This window comes from Chiloscyllium plagiosum, unplaced genomic scaffold (assembly GCF_037043375.1).
Source record: "Chiloscyllium plagiosum isolate Xiang-an unplaced genomic scaffold, Cpla_swu_hap1 HiC_scaffold_27, whole genome shotgun sequence".
In the NCBI taxonomy this organism is placed as follows: Eukaryota; Metazoa; Chordata; class Chondrichthyes; order Orectolobiformes; family Hemiscylliidae; genus Chiloscyllium; species Chiloscyllium plagiosum.
In genome coordinates this window covers 82193361-82215784 of record NW_028270165.1, presented here as the reverse complement: position 1 = coordinate 82215784, position 22424 = coordinate 82193361, and the positions used below count along the sequence as shown (strand labels likewise).

Sequence of the window (22424 nt, the reverse complement as noted above, 5' to 3'; positions counted from 1 at the left end):
GAGTCTTCGTGTTCGTCCAGGACAAATGCTCAATGCAATGTTATGAATTCGAAAGCATGTATTGTCAGGTTAAGATAGAGAGTGTTTTTCTCAACTTAAAGTACAGCCATAGCTGCTCGCAAAAGGTCGGGCTGTTTCAAATGTAGCAATTGGCTGTTAAATGGATACCTGTGTTCGGCTTGATGTTTTTACAACAATTCAAATTTAATTAATTTAAGCTGTGCCCAGGATACCAGAAGACAATGAGATTTTGAATTTTATTGTTTTGATCCCTGGAAATCAATCAAATAAGAATTAAACGTGTCCTATGGTGGAATATAAACCCGGCATTTTGAAAGTTAGTGGGAGAGCAACTGCGGATCTAATATCTTACTCTCAGATAAATTGAAAACACCCTCCATCAAAGGTACCTGTTCACGTGAAACATACAGTAAAAAGAAGAGCACCCAGAAAGATCAGCAGCTAGAAAAGTGAAAACATCCATGAAGAGGAGACTGTGTGGCCTTGACATTAAGTTAATGTAACGTTTAATAAATATGTTATTAGAATAGCATATTAAGTTGCGTCGAGTTGGGGTCAGACAGTAAGTAGTTAAAGAAAGGGGGTTTTGGATTTGTGAACAGGTTTTGTTTATTGTTCACTATTAGATTAGAAAAATATTTTCTTTAAATAGTGGAATTTAGGAATTCTGTCACTGACATTTTAACAGATTATGAGGCAAGATGAGCTTTTCTGGGCGGTTCGTTTAATTAACAGGGTTTGATCTCCATGACGTAACAATAAGTATTATTCTTACTCACACACGGACTTATGGATTATGATTCTTCTTTTCATATGTAAATCTTCACCCTAAAATCCTGTGAGGGAGTTTTACAGAAGTTATTCCTGTCAGTTCATGATGGAAATTCTGAATAGATACTTCTGGTTTCCCTGAAACATTGTGTCCTCTTGTTGACTAAAGCTGGAAATTCCTGTCTCAGAAGACAGTGGTTTTCTCTCAATGTAACTGGTCTAGTCCTAGCGAACCCTGGTTAATGTTCTGTGAGAGGTGTTCACATCTCACCAGGCCAGATAGGGGTGTTCCGTTAAGTCATTAAAAATCTGGACTGTCAATTATTTTAAGATACCATTGGGCTCACCTTTCTCCGGTTAGACTTACATGTGACTCCATTGTGGTTGACTCCTCACCGCCCTCCAGTCAACGAGGGATGGACAATAAACACACGCCGGCTCAGAGATGAACACATATCTCTTTTATGCTTCAGCTCTTGTGTGACTGACAGCATGTCCAGCCCAATAGAAAGTGGGGCAGCTCGGGATGACATTCTGGAATTGGCGGGATCCCGAGCCAATCAGAGTGAACAAAAGGCAGCGCCGAGGTGTTTATGGAGCATGCGCAGTCCGGGTGTCTGAGCTGGAGGAGTTGAAAAGTGAGAGACAGAGCTGGAGGGAGGGACTGGATGGGTTTAGGAACAACCTGCTGGAAAGTGTTTGTATTCGAGTTAGTACTGAACTCTGGGAAATTCTTTTACACGAGGTTAGAGTGGAAGAATTTCCTCACAGCAATCTCAAACCAAGAGGAACGTTTGTCTCTCCTGCACTGAGAAGGAGAGGCTTCGGAGCGGCTGGTTCTTGAAGGTCAGTGAGCTGCAATTCTCTCTCTCTCTCTCTCTCCCTCTCTCTAAAGAAACAAAAATATGTATCTACAGGAGGACAGTGTGTGTCTGAGAGCGGAGTTTATAGGTGATGCTTCTTCATACACTCTGATCTTGATCTTCTTGAAGTGAGGATCTGTCAGTTATTCCTGTGATGGAGATGGAGGAAATTGTCTGTAAGTACCCCACTGCTCTCACTATCTCTACTCTCATTGAGGGATGAGTCTTGTGGAGGGCCAGAACACGCCCTTCCCCGAAGGGCATTTGTCAGCTAGTTGAGTTTTTCATGACAGTCCAGTAATGTTTCACGGTCAGTATTTGAGTTACTTTCACACAAATTGCTGGATTCAAAGAACTCCGTGGTGACCCAATGGTTAGCACTGCTGCCTCTCAGCTCTGGGGACCTGGGTTTGATTCCAGACTCGGGTGACTGCGTGGAGATTGCCCTTTCTTCATACGTCTGTGTGGTTTCCTCTCGGTGCTCCTGTTTCCTCCCACAATTCAACGATATATGCGTTAGGTGGGTTGGCCATGCTAAATTGCCCATAATGTGCAGGGATGTGCAGGCTGGGTGGGTAATCCATGGGGAATGCAGGGATATGGGGTGAGTCTGTGTGGGATGCTCTTCAGAGGATGGGTGTGAATTCAAACGGCCTGCTTCTGCACTATAAGGTTTTTATGATTCTTAACTCCTTTTAGTATCTTAAACAGTACGATTGCTCAATCTCTAATTTTTCCTGATTTAAGTTTGTTTTACAGAGAATCACAGAGACACATTTATCAGCGAGAATTCCGAGCAAATATCTTATCAGAATCTGAGAGTGAGTCAATTCATCAGGATTTGAAAACCATTAGATTGTCAATGTTTGTGTGTGGGAAAAGTTTGTAAATATCAGTGTACCCAGTGACAAATGGACAAGTCCTGCACCAGTTCCACAGATTGAATAGCATCCCACCATTCACAGCAGGGGGAGATTGTATCGCCACAGTGGCTCAATCCCAGCCTCAGGCGACTGTCTCTGTGGAGTTTGCACATTCTCCCTGGGTCTGTGTCAGCTCCATCTGGGTACTCTGGTTTATTCTCCCAATTCAAAGATGGGCAGGTTAGGTGAATTGACCATGTACAATTGCACATTGTTTTCAGAGACGTGTTGGTTAGGTGCATTGTTCAAGGGTAAATGTTCAGTAATGGGGTAGGAGAATAGGTCTGGATGTCTTTATCCCCAGAGGGTTGGTGTGGACTTGTGGACTGTAGGGATTCTATAAGTCTATTAACCCTGTCCTGTGTCTGGGTGAGGAATCAGCTGATCATCCAATATAGAGAGACATGATCTACACCACAGAAACCATGCAAATGTGCAAACTGTGGGAAGGGATACAAATGTCGAAACATGCTGGAAATTCATTGATGCAGCCACACTGGAGATAAGTCATTCATCTACTGTTTGTGGGAAGGGATTCAATCAATCACCCGTCCTTGAGAAACAAGAATGCACTCAGTGGGAGAGGCCATTCATCTGCCCGGAGTGTGGGAAGAGATTCAGTGACTCATCCTACCTGACGCACCAGTGAGATCACACTGGGGAGAGGCCATTCCCCTGCTCTGAGTGTAACAAGGCATTCTCAAATGCTCACATTGAGAGAAAAGCTTTAAACACAGACATGAAATGCTGATACATGAGTACGTTCACTCTGGGGAGAGGGCATTCCCCTCTATGTGTGTGGGAAACGATGTGTCCATTCAAAAAAATCTTCTGAAACCACAACGAATACACACTAGTAAGAAGCTGTTACCTGCTGCTTTTCTGGGAAAGGATGTACTCAGTCATCCCACTTTCTGAGTTCACACCTGACTCAGGCAGCTGTGTGCTGCTGTTCTCAGTAAACTTCTGATGGATCTCCCCCAGGAAACAGATGCAGTGGAACAGGGAAATGTGGCACTTGTGATGTCACATGTGTAGGCCAGCAGAATGCGGCATTGTGTTACTGTACTTCTCAGAGAGAGGGAAACTCTGACTTTGAAAGAATGAATTATAAACGTGATGAATCAAAGTTTGTCCCATTGCAGGCAGAACTGGGCACACACCAACACTCACAGGCACAAAATCAGATTCACAGACAGCTATAAAGAAACTTTCAGACACACGCTTCCGGGACAATGTGTGCCACTGCAGACAGTTTGTCATTCATACACAGACAGACACACTCAAACTTCCCTCCGACATAATCTGTGTCCCATTGTTTGCAGAGATAGTCACATCAACACAGAAAAACAGACATTAACACAGAGATGGAAGCGCAATACGGTCAGAGTGAGACACAGAATCACTGACTTTTACAAACATGTCCAGAGATATATTCAGACAATGTTGTGTTCAGCTGTGTGAAAATCCTTGTTTCCTTGTGAAATAAATTTGTGTCCTTTGGATGCAGAAGCCTGTGTTTTGTTGTCGAAATGAAAGTGTGTTGTAGCTGCTGCTGGTTTGAAACTGCAGCTTTGTCTCTGTGTGGATTTTAAGTCTGTAATCTGTGTGTGAGGTGAGGAGGTGGGGGAAGGAGGAGAGGTACAGGCAGACAGATAGTTTGGACTAAACTATTGAGCTGCTGCTTTCTCACACACCACCGCCGCCTCCTCTCAACTCACAAAGATGCCCCTTGCGATGCTCCATCCCTGAGGGAGATATACTCTCGGTAGAAGAGCTGAGATTTGGGCACAGAAGGGTCTTTAAGTCATAGACCTGAAGGTATTTAAAGCAGGTCCTGTCAGCCATAGTTCCCTTTGCCATGTGGATGGAGCAGGAGGTGAGTATGTGTGTGTGTGTATGCGTGTGTGTGTGTGTGTGCGTGTGTGTGTGTGTGTGTGTGTGTGTGTGTGTGTGTGTGTGTGTGTGTGTGTGTGTGTGTGTGTGTGTGTGTGTGTGTGTGTGTGTGTGTGTGTGTGTGTGTGTGAATGAGTGTGGGTACTGTTAGAGTCTCAGTATCAGTTTAGATCGATTAAGCACCGTCCATCACCCCCACACCGTCCCTCAACCATCCAGACTGACGTAAATTCTAGGAGCGGGGCCTGTCTCTCATGGATGAGAGGGAGTGTATGAAACCATAGAGAAAGCTGGGACACACTGGAATTGTATCCCTTCCGCAGTCTCTCTATGTTTTTTTCCTTAACTTCTGTTTTTCTGACTTTTCTCCCTTTTCTCGCTCACTCTGTGTCTCTCTTTCTTCTTGTCTTCCACTCCTATCCGTCTGTCCTATGGGTTCAGGAACATGATTGCTTGAAGTTTGCGTCACCTACTGACCCTGATCACTCCCTGTACGAAAACGTTCTTCCTAATATCACTTTTACTTCTTTTCCTCGTGATTTTAAAACTCTGCTGAATCGTTGTCGATCCTTTCAGGCGTGGGAGCATTTGCACTACATTATTCCTGTGTCTAGACCCTCATGACTTGAAAAACGTCACTCAGGCCAACTTTCAACCTACTGTTCTCCAAGGAGAACTGTCCCAACTTTCCAATCTACCTTCATTGCTGACAAGCCTCATACACGGCACCATTAACGTCAACCTGTTCAGCTCTGTCTGCAATCACTTCACTTCCCCACTTCCTGAAATTTCACGCTCACAATTGAGCAATAATGCAGCTGGAGGATTCATTCAGAGTCGGACTGCGCGGGCGAATGATGTGCAATGCTTGTTTTCACTTTGAGCAAGTGTTTCCTTTTACCCTGTTCGCTGTAATGGGAGCTCGGCCCCATCCCGACTTCAGGCAGTCTGATCTCGTTTCATAAAAGTGCTTTTTGAGAAAGCTGCGCCGGCGTTTCTGCACAGGGCAACTTAAGAGAAGCGAGTTCGTCCGGGATTCGAACCCGAGACCTTCTTGCATATTGACCCAATTGAAGTGCTGAGGCGAGAATTATACCGCTAGACCAACGAGCGACAGGCTGCCCGAAACGCGCGCTGCCCTGACCCCGGACGCTCCAACCGCCCTCCCCGAAGCAGCTGAGACTTGCTCAGTGTGTAATTCGTTTGAGTTGCTCCAAGAATCGCAAGCAGCAAAGAGATTCCACAACATTTGCTTCTCATTCCGACTCCCTGCTGTTTGTCCCGTTCCCAGTAACTGGACTCTCTCCACTGGCGGATAATTAAACCATTTTGTTTCGACTTGCAACCTGTTCTGGGGGAGGGCAGAGCCCATTCGCTCTTCTGCTTTCTCTCAATCATTTGGGATGGGAGACGTCAGTTATACTAATGCGGAGGAAATGGGCAAGTTTTAACTACATTACAAAGGTCTGTAATCAAAGAGACAGAAAGATGCTGTGCTGGTGGGACAGAGAGGAATGGGCACCGGAAACTGTTCCCTGAGGTAAATTCGTCTGAGTGTATTTGTGTGCAGCCGGCTCGGTGCTCAGAATTCGTCTTCACACAGCAATCCTGCAGAAAGACTTTTCTAACACGGGCGTCTGTTTCTTTGCTGCGAACGGGCAGCAGTGAACATCTGAGCCCCAACTGTCCCAGATGAAGTTGAAAATGAGCCATTGTTTCTCCCTCAGCCGCTCTGTCCCAGAGACAGGGAGAGGGGCGGCATAAACACGTGACGTCATTCCGCCGCAGCCTGAAGCCGTTCAGTCCATCATTTCCATGCGACTTTCTGTCACTTGTATCTCTCCGAGGCGATTCGCAATCGGTGATATGTGTCCTAACCATGGGAACTGTGTCTGTATGGTGATTCTGCTTCCGAAATGCTGATCGTCCTGTCATTCACGTCTGAACCGGAGTGGGGAATTATTGCAGGGAATGAATACGACCGCAAATAATGTGGCTTTGCGGCTCAGGGGTTAACACTGCTGTCTCATAACGGTACCTGAATTCGATCCTACCCGTGTGCGCCTTGTTTGTGTGGAGTTTGTTCAATCCCTCGTGTCTGCGTGGGTTTCCTGCGGTGCTCCGGTTTCCTTCCACAGTCGAAAGATGTGCAGGTTAGGTGGACTGACCATGCTAAACTGCCCCATAGTGCCCAGAGGTCGGTAGGTTCGGCGCATCAATCAGAAGTAAATGTCGGGTCTGGGCAGGTTACTCTTCGGAGGGTTGATAAGGACTTGTTGAGCAGGAGGGCCTGTTTCCGCAGTGTAGGGATTAGAATTCGAATTGTTTCTACTTCACCAGCCCGTTCGCATTTCAGAGAAGAGGTGTTAGGATTCAGTTCAGAGCAGACTGGCGGAAAGCAAGTCAAATCTCCACAAGCACTTCCCCTCAATTGTGTAAGTTGGGCCAATGTTTAGTGACACATTCAGCTCAGATGCTCGAAGATTTGTGAAGCAGAAGCAAAGGCAAGATATAGAACAGAGTACCGTTACAAAGGGAATCAATAGCAGACGAGAGTTTCAATCGAGGGACATGAACCCAGCACCCTCCTGCTGTGCCCCTCTACTTTCCCACGCGGAGTGTTTTCCACAGGTCCCTTCAGCCTTTTGTCTGCAGTGTGGCATGCACGTTCGAGCCTGATGTCAAAGATCTCCACTGCTGTCGTGTAATATGCTGTTTCGCAGACGTATGGAGGCTGTGTAAATATAAACTTATTTCTAAATTCCCACCTTCTGTTGATCGAACTGTGATTTCACTCTGAATCACAACATGTGTCACAGCGCAGACGGAGGCCATGTGGCCCACCTTCGATCTGCTGGTTCTACACTGTTAGTAAACGTGTGTCTCAATTCGTATTTCCGTGCCTTTTCCGTGTAAATCTGCACATCTGAACGTGACCACCGAATTCCCTTTCGGGTCCATTGAATCTTCCTCTTTGTCAATGTCAGACAGGGATTTACTGACCCTAACCACTCACTGTACGAAAACGTTCTTCCTAATGTCACTTTTACTTCTTTCCCTCCTGACTTTAAAACTCTGCCGAATCGTTGTGGATCCTTTCAGGCGTGGGAGCATTTTCACAACATTATTTCCTGTGTCTAGGCCTTTCATGATTTGCAAGGCTTCTGTTCTCCGTGGAGAGCAGTCACAATTTTCCAATCTTGCTTCATTGCTGACATTCCTCAAGCACCGCATCTCTGGCAAGTCGGAGTAGTAGAAGACCCAAAGCGAGATTCATATCCCGAGACAAACCAGGCGCACCCCATCGCCCGTACCCGCCCCACCTCTTGAACTAGCTGAGACTTGCTCAGTGTGAAATACATTTGAGAATGCTCTTAGAATTGCAAGCGGAAAACAGTTTTCAGAAAAGCTGCTTCTCATTCTGTCTCCTTACTGCTGTTTGTCCCGTCCCCAGGAACCGGGCTCTCTCCACTGTCAGATAATTCAACCGTTTTGTTTCTAAACATTTTTCTGATACCCAGGTGGCTAGTGACAAGCACTGCGCTCCTCAACATAGCGTACAGAGAACAGGAGAAGACCACGAAGACCTCCACGAGTGTGTCACCTCAACTGTGCACATTGGGCCAGTACATCCATGTGAAATATTTATGTTGAGTTTTTTGGGAAGCAAATGAGGTGCAGAACAGAGCGCCCTAAGACAGGAAAGCTGCTAAAGACGACATTACGTGAATAGGAGAGAATATGACATGGCGGCTTTCAGGCACTAAAATAATGGAACTGTAGGTGGGGCTGGAGGGTCTTCAAGTGGAATATGAGGCGTTGTTCTTCCATCAGGAGCTGAGCTTTGCTGGAACACTGCTGCATGTCTGAGACTGAGATGTTGGCCAGGGAACAGGGTGGTGTGTTAACGTGGCGGGCAACCAGAAGCTCAGGGCCTTTTTTGCGGGCTGAATTGAGATGTTCTGCGAAACAGTCACCCAGTTTATGCATCATGCTACGTTGGGGAAACGACACTGTGAGCAGCGAATGCAGTAGACGAGGTTGTGGCAAATGTGCAGGCAAAGTGCTGCTTGACCTGGCAGGTATGTTAGAGCCCTTGGATATTCAGGAGGGAGCAGGTAAATTGGCAGGTGTTTCACATTCGTCGGTTGCAGGGGAAAGTGCCTTGGGACTATGGGAGGTGGGTGTGGTTGTTGCGAGTGAAGGAAGAGTGGACCTGAGGTGTAAGCCCTGCCCATTTACCTCCTCGTTTACATAAATCGTGAAGTTGGAAGAAAGTTCCATAGAATGATTCAGTACCACGTGACTCATGAACTAATTTGTATTCATGTTCCGGGACCAGCATCATTATTGTGTCACAGCAGCTGCAGGCCATCCTCGGGGGCCCGCCGTATGACGTCACGGTACGGCTGGAAGCCTCGGGACAGTTTATCAAAGGAACCTCCCTGTGGGTCAGGGCAACCCTGCATCGGAAAGCACTGAGATGGTCAACCACTACCAGTTAACATGGGGAACATATCTCCACATTACGCAGCCTCGAGGCAAACTTCCCGTCCTTCCACTTAAAGTTCAAGAGCACTCAAACCGAAATTCCCCAGGTACGTTTGGAAAAAATTTTTCCAGGTGTTCGCAAAGTATATCTATGAGCACTTTGTTAAAGTTTGAAGTTTGCAAGTGTTGAAATTTTGTGCTTTTGAGCGAAATCACAGTTCGAAAAAACAGAATGTGGGAATTTAGACAGAGTTTACATTTGCGCGTCGGTGATATGTCTGCGGGTGCGTGATGGGAGCATCACACAGAAGGGAAACCATCTCTCCTATTCACTCAATGTCCTCTTTAGCAGCTTTCCCGTATAACGGCGCACTGTTCTGCACCTCGCCTCCTCATCTGCTTTCCAAAACACTTCGACATAAATATTTCACATTGATACACTGGCCCAATGTGCACAGTTGAGATGCCACACTCGTGGAGGTCTGCGGGGTCTTCTCCTGTTCTCTGTTGAGGAGGGCAATGCTTGTCACTGGTCACTCAGGTGTCAGAGAAAAGTTTGGAAACAAAACGGCTTAATTTTCTGCCAGTAGAGAGGGGCCGGTTCCTGGAGACGGAACAAATGACAGCAGGGAGACAGAATGAGAAGCAGCTGTTCTGGAAATTCTTTGCCTGACCCCATTCAAAACAGACAACTTCGCAACTGGAGGGAGAGCAGCAAACACACCGCCCCGGGGCGGGCTTGAAACATCAACCTTTAAATTAACAGCCGAACGCGCTGACCATTTGCGCCACAGAGGAAAGGAGCCACGCCCCCTTCCCCATCGCTTAGCGGAGGCTATTAGTGAATTCATAATTCAGCTTGCCCATCCGAGAATTACAATTGTCGTCCATCAGTTTTCCTTTTCCTTGATAAAGCCACCATGCTGCAGAGTTCTGACGTTAACACGGACATGCGCAGCAATGGAAACATTCACAATGTGAACAACCAAAGATAATCACCGTCACTGATTCCCTTCCACAGGCCCAACTTTGTGAAGCAGTATCTTTCACTGGCAAAGGAAACACCCTTGTCCACAGGTGCCTGCTTCATTTCGATCACGATTTCATGCCCCTCACTGTTCTAGTCTCATTTCCAAACACTTTGCTCATAGCCTCAAAAGAAGTTCTGCGGGTATCTGCTTGTTCCACCCGAACAGGCAGTGGGTTGCAGATTCCCACCAGTCCCAATGTGAGTGAAATTCTTTTCCCCCTCCACTGATTTGAATCTTGAAGAAGAAGCCGGGGAGCAAGCTCCCTTTCTTTTCGACGACATTTCTCATTTTGTACTCGGCAGGGTTCACACCTGCGTGGGGAAACCGCAATGGATTTCAAGTCCATCGCATGAACCACTCGGCCCACGAATACAGAACCACACTGACAACTTCACTTCCCAGGTCTGTCTGCCTGTGGAGCTAAGAAAGAGTGAATCATCGCAGAGTTTGTTTGAATCCAATCACTTCACAGTGATTCGAAAGGGTTAAATATCTGCACACGGTGTTTGCAGATAAATAGGAGTTTCATCCCAAAAGGTGAAATGAACTTTCCGTTAAAAACAAAACGAGAAATTGCAGGAGGAACTCAGCAGGTCTGTCAACATCTGTGGAAAGAGAATCAGAGACAACATTTCAGGATTCTCTTTTCTCCGACAGGTGCTGTCAAACCTGCCGAGTTTCTCTTTTTGTCTCGGCTTCTCAGCATCTGCAGTCCCTTCCGTGAGACATTGATTCAACTCAGAAAACCCTTTGCGGAGAAGATTTGCGTTTGGGGAACATTTTCCTGACCCCATTAAAAGCGCACTGCTTCGAAGCCAAGGAAGAACAGCGAACAAACTGCCCCTGGGTGGGCTGGAGCCACCAACCTTACGGTTCACAGCCGAACGCGCTGACCAATTGCGCCACAGAGACAGGCGATGTCGCGGCCTGCGCCATCCCTTAGGGGAGGCTATTAGTGAATTCATAATTCAGCCTCCCCGCCTAGAATTACAATTGTCGTCTATCAGTTTTACTATTTCATAATAAAGCCTGGGAGATTTATTGTGGAGACACCGGGGACAGTCTGCAGACACATCCATGTCACGAGGAACTAGATTTCTTACTCCGGGGCCGTCGCCCTTCGAGCCTTTCAGTGTTTTGCCTGTTCCAGAGTTCTCTCATTGGCTCGGAGACGAAAAGGGGTTTGAATTCCTGATGTGCAGGAACGACAATTCTTTCAATATCTCAGATCAGTTCATGTCCCGAGAACATCGGAGTCAATCTCCCGGCCTCTTCAACAAGGGGACGGTGTCTGGACTGTCTCTACTCAGTCGGACAGTTCATCTTTCATTCTCCTCTCAATCCGCTTCCCAAAGAGTTTCTAAAGATTCACAAAGCTGGAGACTGGGATTTCTGTTTTGCTTCATGAACATTTTTACATTTCCCAACTGAGAATATTTTGCCAAAATCTCTTCCCAATTGTACCCCTTGCGTCATGTCCAGGGATGAGGAATTTCCATTTTGGGGAGACATTCCCAAGGTTGGGAATGTTCGCTTTGGAGCAAAGAAGGTTAGCTGGAGATTTCCTGGGGCTGTTGGTAATGATGGGAGAAGAAGCGGTGGGAATGGGCAGATTAATGATCAGAAGAATCAATTGCCACTGACCAGAGTCAGTTACCAGAGGACAGGAATTGAAGTTCTTGAATGAAAAGCAGCACTTGTGCCGAATAAACACAGAGAATACTGCAGAAAACCAACAGGTCGAGCAGCATCTGGTGAAAGGTAAACAGAGCTGACGTTGTGAGTCTGGTACGTTGTTTGTTCAGAACCCGAGGTTCCTGCATGGCAATCAATTCCCAGACATGAGAAAACGGGACTTTATTGAGACGGGTTTTGTGAAGTTTGAGCGACAATGTAACCAACAGGAAGTCATTTAAAATCGCCAGCGAAGAAAGCATAGTCAGCAGGTTACCACCTTGGGCGGGGGAGCCCCAAAGGATCTCTACGCCAACACCTTAAGTGTTCGGCCACAACTACACGCCCAAAGGTGTGGTGTAAAATTTCGCATGGGATGGTTCTAACAGGAAAGGTGAGTATTGGGCTTGTCCTGTCCGCGCCATAGCCCCAACGCATCCTGTTCCCCTGGATTTGATTAGGACAGAGGAGGCTGATGGGAGATCGAACTGAACTACACACATTGATGAGGGATAGAGCGGGTGGGAAGGATCCATTCCCATGCGTAGAGAGATTAATAATCAGGGCCGAAAATAAGGAGCCACTTCAAGAAATTTGGGGTTCATTCAGCAAAGCTCAAGCAGAACTGTTCACAGAAAATTGTGATGAAAGTCTCTCGAGTTATTTTGATGAGAAGTGTTGATGATGCTAATACAATCGGTAGGATGAACGTAGATTGGTAAATGTATTTGGTGACAGTTCTGTTCTAGCCCTGTGAGCGAAACCTGGATCTGAAGGAATAAAAGGGATATTAACAACATCGATCTGAAATTGGATACGTGACAAGAAACAGAGCCATCATTAACAGTTGGCTTTTGAACTGGAGAAGGTTTCTCGTGAAATTAGCTTGAGGCTTGAGGTATGCAAGGTCAAGATAATTTAGGTAAAACACGGAAACGCTATCCTCATTAGCAGACAGTGAAAGGATTACAAGACGCAAATTAAACATTTTGGACAAGTGATACAGGGGATTGGGAAGATAAGTATGAGAAACTGTGAACAACAAAGTTCTGGAGCACAACACTTACATTCAAAGACCGAAAACATCCAGGTCCTGATTAATCAGATTGCATTGTGGTGCTTTTCTGCTAAACATCCACTTGCAATGTCCTACAAAAGAGTGACAAAACCCATCCCTGTCAGCCCAAGATAGAAATTCCGAAGGGATGAACGTTTGCTGATTTTCTGAAGATTCACAAAGCTAAGACTGGGTTTTGGTGATTGTTTCCTTTCCACTCCCAGGAGCCGCAGTGGTTGAGACGGTGAGTTGGGGAAAGTAAAATGTGCCCGTGAGCAGCGTGTGGGGCTATTTCAGCTTCCCCTCATCTGACAGCGCTGTGACTTGACTCCGATGTTCTCAGGGACACTTACTGACGCGAGACAGTGAAAAGATTCCCATTCCCGCAGATCGGGAATTCAAACCGTATGCCGGCTTCAGGACAATGAGAAAGATTAATTGGGGTGTGTGAAGAAGCTGTGAGCTGCATTTCAAACAGGTAGGTGGAGTCAGATGCGTCATCCATTGCGCCCCGGCCCTGTGCGTATCTAACGCCACCATGCTGCAGAGTTCTGACGTTAACACGGACATGCGCAGCAATGGGAACCTTCACAAGGTGAACAACCAAAGATAATCACCGTCACTGATTCCCTTCCACAGGCCCAACTTTGTGAAGCAGTATCTTTCATTGGCAAAGGAAGTACCCTTGTCCTCAGGTGCCTGCTTCATTTCGATCACGATTTCATGCCCCTCACTGTTCTAGTCTCATTTCCAAACTCTTGGCTCATAGCTTCAAAAGAAGCTCTGCGGGTATCTGCTTGTTCCACCCGAACAGGCAGTGGGTTGCAGATACCCACCAGTCCTAATGTGAGTGGAATACTTTTCCGCCTGCACTGATTTGAATCTTAAAGAAGAAGCCGGGGAGCAAGCTCCCTTTCATTTCGACGACATTTCTCATTTTGTAGTCGGCAGGGTTCACGCCTGCGTGGGGAAACCGCAATGGATTTCAAGTCCATCGCATTAACCACTCGGCCCACGAAAAGAGAACCACACTGACAACTTCACTTCCCAGGTCTGTCTGCCTGTGGAGCTGAGAAAGTGTGAATCATCGCAGAGTGTGTTTGAATCCAATCACTTCACAGTGATTCGAAAGGGTTAAATATCTGCACATGGCGAATCTAGGTGTTTCATCCCAAAAGATGAAATGAACTTTCCGTTAAAAACAAAACTAGAAATTGCAGAAGGAACTCAGCAGGTCTGTCAACATCTGTGGAAAGAGAATCAGAGACAATATTTCAGAATTCTGTTTTCTCCGACAGGTACTGTCAAACCTGCCGAGTTTCTCTTTTTGTCTCTGCTTCTCAGAATCCGCAGACCCTTACGTTAGACATCAATTCAATTCAGAAACCCCTTTGTGGAGAAGATTTCCGTTTGGGGAACATTTTCCTGACCCCATTAAAAGCGTAGAGCTTCGAAGCCAAGGAAAAGCAGCGAGCACACCGCCCCTGGGTGGGTTTGAACTACCAACTTTTCTGTTAACAACCGAACGCGCTGTCCAATTGCGCCACAGAGACAGGCATTGAGACGTGCTGCAGCAGCGCAATGGGTAGGCTATTATTGAATTCCTAATTCAGCCTGCCCTGCCGAGAATTACAATTGTCGTCTATCAGTCTTTCTTTTCGATAATAAAGCGTGGGAGATTTATTGTGGAAACACCGGGGACAGTCTGCAGACACATCCATGTCACGAGGAACTAGCTTTCTTACTCCGGGGCCGTCGTCCTTCGAGTCTTTCCGTGTTTTGCCTGTTCCCGAGTTCTCTCATTGGCTCGGAGGCGAGAAGGGGTTTGAATTCCTGATGTGCAGGAACGACAATTCTTTCAATGTCTCAGATCAGTTCATGCCCCGAGAACATCAGAGTCAATCTCCCGGCCTCTTCAACAAGGGGATGGTGTCTGCACTGTCTCTGCTCAGTCGGACAGTTCATCTTTCATTCTCCTCTAAATCCGCTTTCCAAAGAGTTTCTAAGGTTCAAAGTTTGTGTGAAGATTTGTAGCTCGGGTGCTCGTTGTTGTGGTTCTGTTCGCCGAGCTGGAAGTTTTTGTTGCAAACGTTTCGTCCCCTGGCTTGGCGACATCATCAGTGCTTGGGAGCCTCCTGCGAAGCGCTTCTTTGATGTTTCCTCCGGTGTTTATAGTGGTCTGTCCCTGCCGCTTCCGGTTGTCAGTTTCAGCTGTCCGCTGTAGTGGTTGGTATATTGGGTCCAGGTCGATGTGTTTGTTGATGGAGTTTGTGGATGAATGCCATGCCTCTAGGAATTCCCTGGCTGTTCTCTGTCTGGCTTGCCCTATGATAGCAGTGTTGTCCCAGTCGAATTCATGTTGCTTGTTGTCTGCGTGTGTGGCTACTAAGGATAGCTGGTCGTGTCGTTTCGTGGCTAATTGATGTTGATGTATGCGGATTGTTAGCTGTCTTCCTGTTTGTCCTATATAGTGTTTAGTGCAGTCCTTGCATGGTATTTTGTACACTACATTCGTCTTGCTCACGTCCTGGACGAAGGACCCGATACCCAACATGAGCAAGACGAATGTCGTTTACAAAATACCATGCAAGGACTGCACTAAACACTAAAGAGGACAACAGGAAGACAGCTAACAATCCGCATACATGAACATCAACTAGTCACGAAACGACACGACCAGCTATCCTTAGTAGTCACACACGCAGACAACAAGCAACATGAATTCGACTGGGACAACACTACTATCATAGGGCAAGCCAGACAGAGAACAGCCAGGGAATTCCTAGAGGCATGGCAGTCATCCACAAACTCCATCAACAAACACATCGACCTGGACCCAATCTACCAACCACTACAGCGGACAGCTGAAACTGACAACCGGAAGCGGCAGGGACAGACCACTATAAACACCGGAGGAAGCATCAAAGAAGCGCTTCGCAGGAGGCTCCCAAGCACTGATGATGTCGCCTAGCCAGGGGACGAAACGTTTGCAACAAAAATTTCCAGCTCGGCGAACAGAACCACAACAGTTTCTAAGGTTCACAAAGCTGGAGACTGGGATTTCTGTTTTGCTTCATGAACGTTTTTCCATTTCCTAACTGACAATATTTTCCCAAAATCTCTTTCCAAGCTTCATTTTCAGGGATGCAGAATTTCCATTTTGGGGAGACATTCCCAAGGTTGGGAATGTTCGCTTTGGAGCAAAGAAGGTTAACTGGAGATTTCCTGGGGCTGTTGGTAATGATGGGAGAAGAAGCGGTGGGAATGGGCAGATTAATGATCAGAAGAACTAATTGCCACTGACCAGAGTCAGTTACCAGAGGACAGGGATTGAAGATCTTGAATGAAAAGCTACACTTGTGCCTAATAAACACAAAGAATACTGCAGAAAGCCAACAGGTCGAGCAGCCTCTGTGGAAAGGTAAACAGAGCTGACGTTGTGAGGCTGGTACGTTGTTTGTTCAGAACTCGAGTTTCCTGCATGGCAATAAATTCCCAGACATGAGAACATTCTTTTCTTTTTCCACAAAATTGAAAGCACTATCCGACCCCCTCTCACCCCTCTATTCTCACTCCGCTCAAACTAAATCTCCCGACGGTACTGATTCAGGATCTTACAGAGACCGAAAAGTAAAAACATCAAGGCAAACACCTCTGAATTTTGGATACCTCCACCTGAAAGTTAGTGTCTTTCACGACATCTAGGAGTCAGTAAGTCTGATTTTGGGAAGCAAAAAAAAGTGTCAATACAGGATGAACTTTCAATGCAGCTTCTTGAGAAACAACCAGACACGAAATGGTTAACATCTGGGGAAGTAGAAGTGGGGAGATGGGGGAAATGAGATATCAAGGCATTGGCACCGACACCAGACAGAAACTGAACATACAGGCATGGCAAACATTATGGGCAAGCCAGAGTCATAGAGATACACAGCACAAAAACAGGTCCTTCAGTCCAAATCATCCGTGCCAGATAGTCTAAATTAATCTCGTCTCATTTACCAGCACTTGGCCCATATCCCTCTGAATTCTTCCTATTCATATACCCATCCAGATGCCTTTTAAATGTTATAATTGGACGTACATCCACCACTTCCTCCGGCAGTTCATTCCTTACACTTGCCTCCCTCAGCCCAAACATATTACCCTCCTGTTCTGGACTTCTCCCATCCCAGGGAAATGACCTTGTCTATTTACCCTATCCAAGCTTCTCAATAAATGTCTGCAAGGTCACCTCCTCAGCCTCTGGTACACCGGGGAAAACAGCTCAAGCACTGCGTTTACTTTTGGGTTCACACTCACTGAACCTTCCTCCCGTGTAAAACATTGTTTCCCTCCCCAACACTGTCCAGGGAAAAGCAAGGAGTTCTGAGACTCTGGAGTTGGGGGAATGCCAAGTAGAATTCCTACAAAGTGGAACACGCCATTCTGCACAACAAGTCAACACTGACCATCCAAAGTGTAACCCATGCAGACACATTCCCCTATCCCATTACTCGACATTTACTGTACACTGTGAGCCCATTTCGTATGGCCACTTCAGCCAAAACTGCACGCTGTTAGATTTTGAGAGGAAACCCACGCAGACACGGCAGGGAGAATGTGCAAACTCCACACAGACAGTCGCCCCAAGGCTGGAATCGAACGCGGATCTTTGGTGTTGGAATACAGCAATGCTAACCACTAATCCATCGTGCTACCCGCGTGCACAATAAGAGATGGGGATTGGGAACTTTGTTAATTGTATCACATAGTGGATTGTTGAGTAAGGTTAAATCTCACGGGATCCAGGAAGAGCTAACCAACTGGGTACAAAATTTAGAAGCGCATTGTTGTAGATACTGGAATCCTTCCTGAAAACAACAAATGCTGGAGATCACAGTGGGTCAGGCAGCGCTGTGCTACTCTATGACTGGATAGTGTGGATGTGGAGATGATGTTTCCACTAGGCGAAGGGGTGAAGATGCCAAGTCATTGAGAGCATTTAAGACAGAGATAGGTTCTTGATTAGGAAGGGGTCAAGGGTTATGCGGAGAGGGCAGCAGAATGGGATGGAGAAACATATCAGCCATGATCGACTGGTGGAGCAGACTCGATGGGCCAAATGGCCTCATCCTGCTCCTGTATATTATGGTCTTAAAGCTGGGCAGATGTCTTAAGGGGTTCTCACAAACTATTTCAGAATCCTGAAGAGGAGTTGTTGGACTCGAAATTTTAACTCCGCTTTTTCTCCATATATGCTTCTCGTCCTGCTGAGATTTTCCAGTGTTCTCAGTTTTTGTTTCAGATTTCCAGCATCCACAGTTCTTTGTCTTATTTATCACAGTCATTTCTTGCCCTTCCCAAGTATCTGGAACTTCATCTCTCTGATCTACAAACTGTACACTTACCATAGAAATGACCACTACCTCCTTATTAGAGTAGATCCCTTTGTTGCAAAATGATTGTTCAATTCTGTGATCAGAATTATTGTCTTCGTAATTAATTACACCAGGGACTCTCAAGATCTGAGGCAAGAACACAACCAAATTGTTTCAGACAGAACATTTATGTGATTTGAAGCATTTCCCTAATCCCTACTTTATCAGCATGTTGCTGGGAATGGAGGGTTTGAGTTAAGAAGAAGCTGGGACATTTTTCCAACGGAGCCTAGCAAATTGAGAGATAACTTTATAGAGATTTTTAAAATCAGGAGAGGTATAGATAAGGTGTCATTTCCAGGAGGCTCAGAATATTTTATTGCTCCAGAAGGTGTAAAAGGGGGTCAAAGCTTCAGCAGAAATCAAGCAGAGCTGAGAACAGACAACATCTAGCTCTGTGGGAACAGGGAGACCAGAGGACAGAGAAATCAGGATCTGAAATCCGAGCTGACACCAGACTACCATGTTATCAGTGCTTTGATTAGCAGTGCCCACCCTCTACCTGAACTGAGCTTCCCACTCGACGTGAATGCCACGTATGCCCTCGATATTCAGGATCCAATCCTTGTCATTCTGAAGCCATATTTCTGGAACGGGTCTCAGATCAGAATTATTCTCTTCAACGTGTGCAGTCAATTAATTCGCTTTTGTTAGAATGCAGCACACATTCACATACTGAGCTTTTAGTTTTTTTTGTGATGGTTAGAATCCAGTTTTGATTGCTAGTACATTTGTTCTCCTTGTCCCTTTCTATCATTCTCTGGTGTTTGGTTTCACATCACTGCATTGCTCACTGGCCTTGATTTGGATTGGCCATGCTAAATTGCCCAGTGTCCAGTGATGTGCAGGTTAGGTGGGTGAGCCATGGGAAACGCGGGGTTATAGTTTCAAAGTAATAGAAGGAGTAGGCCATTTGGCCCATCGACCCTGCTCCGCCATTCATTGAAATCATGGCTGATCTATCAATCTTCTCAGCTCCTCCTAATTGCATTATCCCAACTACCCTTAATTCCCGTACCACGCAAAAACCCATCCAACAGTGTCTTAATGAAGCTGCCTCTACTGCTTCCTTGAGCACAGAATTCCATAGATGTACCGCCCTCTGGGAAAAACAGCTCCTCCTCATCTCTGTCCGAAATCTCCTCTCCACTAATCTTGCAACCTCCTCTCACCCACCAGCAGAAAAGACCTGATGGGGTGGTGATGGTGGAGTGTTTAGGAGGTGTGTCTGAGTGGTATGTTTTTGGAGGGCTCAGTGTGGACTTGATGACCTGAATGGCCTGCTTCCACACTGTAGGGATTCAATGATATACTGCAGCTATGTTTGCCCCAGATCACCGCACCCAGAATGTCCCATCTTCCACAAATCGAAAGACAATTCTCACCCTGCCCTCTTGTATGTGTGTTATCTAAATGCTTAATAATTTCTAGTGAATACAGCCCACACCTGCTGCTGCTGCCAGTAACCTTTACAATGCTGGTGAAACAATGCAATACCTGCAGTACTGAAAATCGGAAGGCTTCTAACGATACCAGTTACTGATTTACTGCACCTTCTGATTGACAGCATTGCAAATACAATGCTGGAGCCTGACAGGAATGAGCAGTTTAAAACAAATACCAACCTAACCCCTCATTAGGCTCCCCGCTCAGCACACTGTGCTTACTGCTGGGAAAACTTCCAACACTTCATGAAAATGCAATTTCCACTTTCGAACAAAATCCTGGATGTACTCACTCACCAACTCCTATCTCACAAATGGAAGATTTCTGCTCCTCGTAAGGGCAAAACATCTTTGAAAGCTGCTTCTGAAATTCCATTCTTCACAACGACACTTCTGCTTTCACCAAAGATCATTATCGTCATGCAGCACGGAAATAGACCCTTCGTCCAACTCGTCCGTGCCAACCAGAGATCCAAAATTAATCTCGTCCCATTTGCCAGCATTTGTCCATAACCCTCTAAACCCTTCCTATTCATATACCCATCCAGATGCCTTTAAATATTGTAATTGTACCAGCCTCCACCATTTCCTCCTGCGGCTCGTTCCATACACACATCACCCTCTGCATGAAAATGCTGCCCCTCAGGTCCCTTTAAAGTCTTCCCCCCTCATCTCAAACTTATACTCTCTATTTTAGGACTCCCATATCCTGGGGAAAAGATCTCCGTTATTCACCCTATACATGCCCCTTATAAATTTCGAATGGTCACAGACGCTCCAGGGAATACAGCCCCAGCCTATTCAGCCTCTCCCTGTAGCTCAAACCCTCCAACTCTGGCAACAACCTCCTAAATATTTTCCGAACCCTTTCAAGTTTCACAACACCTTTCCGACAGCAAGGAAACCAGAACTGAGTGCGGTATTCCAAAAGTGGCCTTTCCAATGTCCTGTGCAGCCTCAACATTATCTCCAAACTCCTAGACTCAGTGTTCTGACCAATAAAGGAAAGCGTACCAGACGCCTTCCTTGCTATCCTATCTACTTGCAATTCCACTTTCAATGAATTATGAACCTGCTTTCCAAGGTTTCTTTGTTCAGCAACACTCCCCAGGAACTTACCATTAACCACATAGGTCCTGCCCTGATTTGCCTCATCAAAATGCAGCAGCTCATATTCGTCTCAATTAAAGTCCATCCGCCACTCCTTGGCCCTTCGGCTCATCTGATCAATTATAATTTATATCAAACTTTCTTTCCTCTCTTATTCCCTAAAAGCTGAAAATCTCCATCCCACACACTGTCCCTCCATTCTCACTTTGTTGAACCTAATCCCTGCTGTCCTCATCCTGAAGGGTTTGGTTTATGCTGATTAACAGACACACATTCAAGGGGGATCTAACTGAAACGTACAGAATATTGAACAGCCTGGACAGTGTGGACATTGGGAAGATGTTTTCAATGGGAGGAGAGACTCATACCCATGGGCATAGCCTCAGCATAAAGGGAGAATGGAGATTAGGAGAAATTTCTTTAGCCAGAAAGTGGTGAATCTATGGAATTCATTATCACAGAAAGCTGTGGAGTTCAGATCACTGACTATGTTTATCACTGAGATAGAGCATCAAGGGTTGAGAGTTGCGGGGAAAAAACGGGAGAATGGGGCTGAGAAACGTAACAGCCAGAATAAATTGGGAGCAGGAGTAGACCACTTGAGCTTTCCAACCTGCACCAGCATTGAACACTTCATAACTGGATATGAATATACCTACATCTAGGGTGGATAGGCTGGAACTTTTTTCACTGGAACATAGGAGATTGAGGGATGAGCTTTTTGAGGATTATAAAATCATGAAGGATACGGAAGAGGTGAATAACAGGTGCCCTTTCGCTCAGGTGGGGGTTTCAAGATCAGGGAGTAAATATTTTGAGGTGAGTAGAGAAAGAGTTTATGAAGACAGGACAAGGATCGTTTTTTAAGAGAGTGGTCTGAGTGCAGAATGAATGTCCAGAAGAAGTCATAGAGTCATAGAGATGTACAGCACAGAAACAGACTGTTTGGTCAAACTTGTCCATGCCGACCAACTATCCCAACCCAATCTAGTCCCACCTGACAGCACACGGCCCCATATCCCTCCAAACCCTTCCTATTCATATACCTAACCAAATGCATTTTAAATGTTGCAATCGTACTAGACTTCACCACTTCCTCTGGCAGTTCATTCAATAAACGTACAATCCTCTGCGTGAAAACGTTGCCCCTTAGATCTCTTTTGTATCTTTCCCCTCTAACGCTAAACCCAAGCGGTCTCGTTCTGGACTCCCCCACCCCAGGGAAAATACTTTGTCTATTTCTCCTATCCATGCCCCTCATGATTTGATACATATACAGTTACAACGTTTAAAAGACATTTGGATAAGTACATGAATACGAAAGGTTCGAAGGTTTATGGGCCAAAAATTGGTAGGTGGGACGAGTTTAGTTTGAGAACATACTCAGCATGGACTAATTGAATGAAGGGTCTGTTCAGTGCTGTCTGACTCTGTGACTGACCTGTACCGGTCTTAAAACCATTTTCTTACCTCCCCCCATAACCATCCACTTCTTTGTTGTTCAAAACTCAGATGAACTTAGCCTTGAATATGTTCAATGACACCACTTCTGAACTCATTTCCTCTTCGTAATATACCACTTGCCTTGCTCATTGCCTGCTGCATCTTCCCGACAACTGGCATTGACTGGTGTGGAGGGACTCTGAGACCCCTTTGTACATCCATACATCATTCCTGATGAAGGGCGTGTGCCCGAAACGTTCACTGTCCTGCTCCTCAGAT

At 46.0% G+C, this 22424-nt stretch overlaps 1 non-coding gene across 1 annotated transcript; it reads right to left on the bottom strand.

The window, feature by feature from the left end:
- Positions 1-10834: 10834 nt before the first annotated feature.
- trnah-gug (transfer RNA histidin (anticodon GUG)) lies at positions 10835-10908 on the bottom strand. Its single transcript has one exon. It is a non-coding gene; the product is annotated as a tRNA-His (tRNA).
- Positions 10909-22424: the final 11516 nt, after the last annotated feature.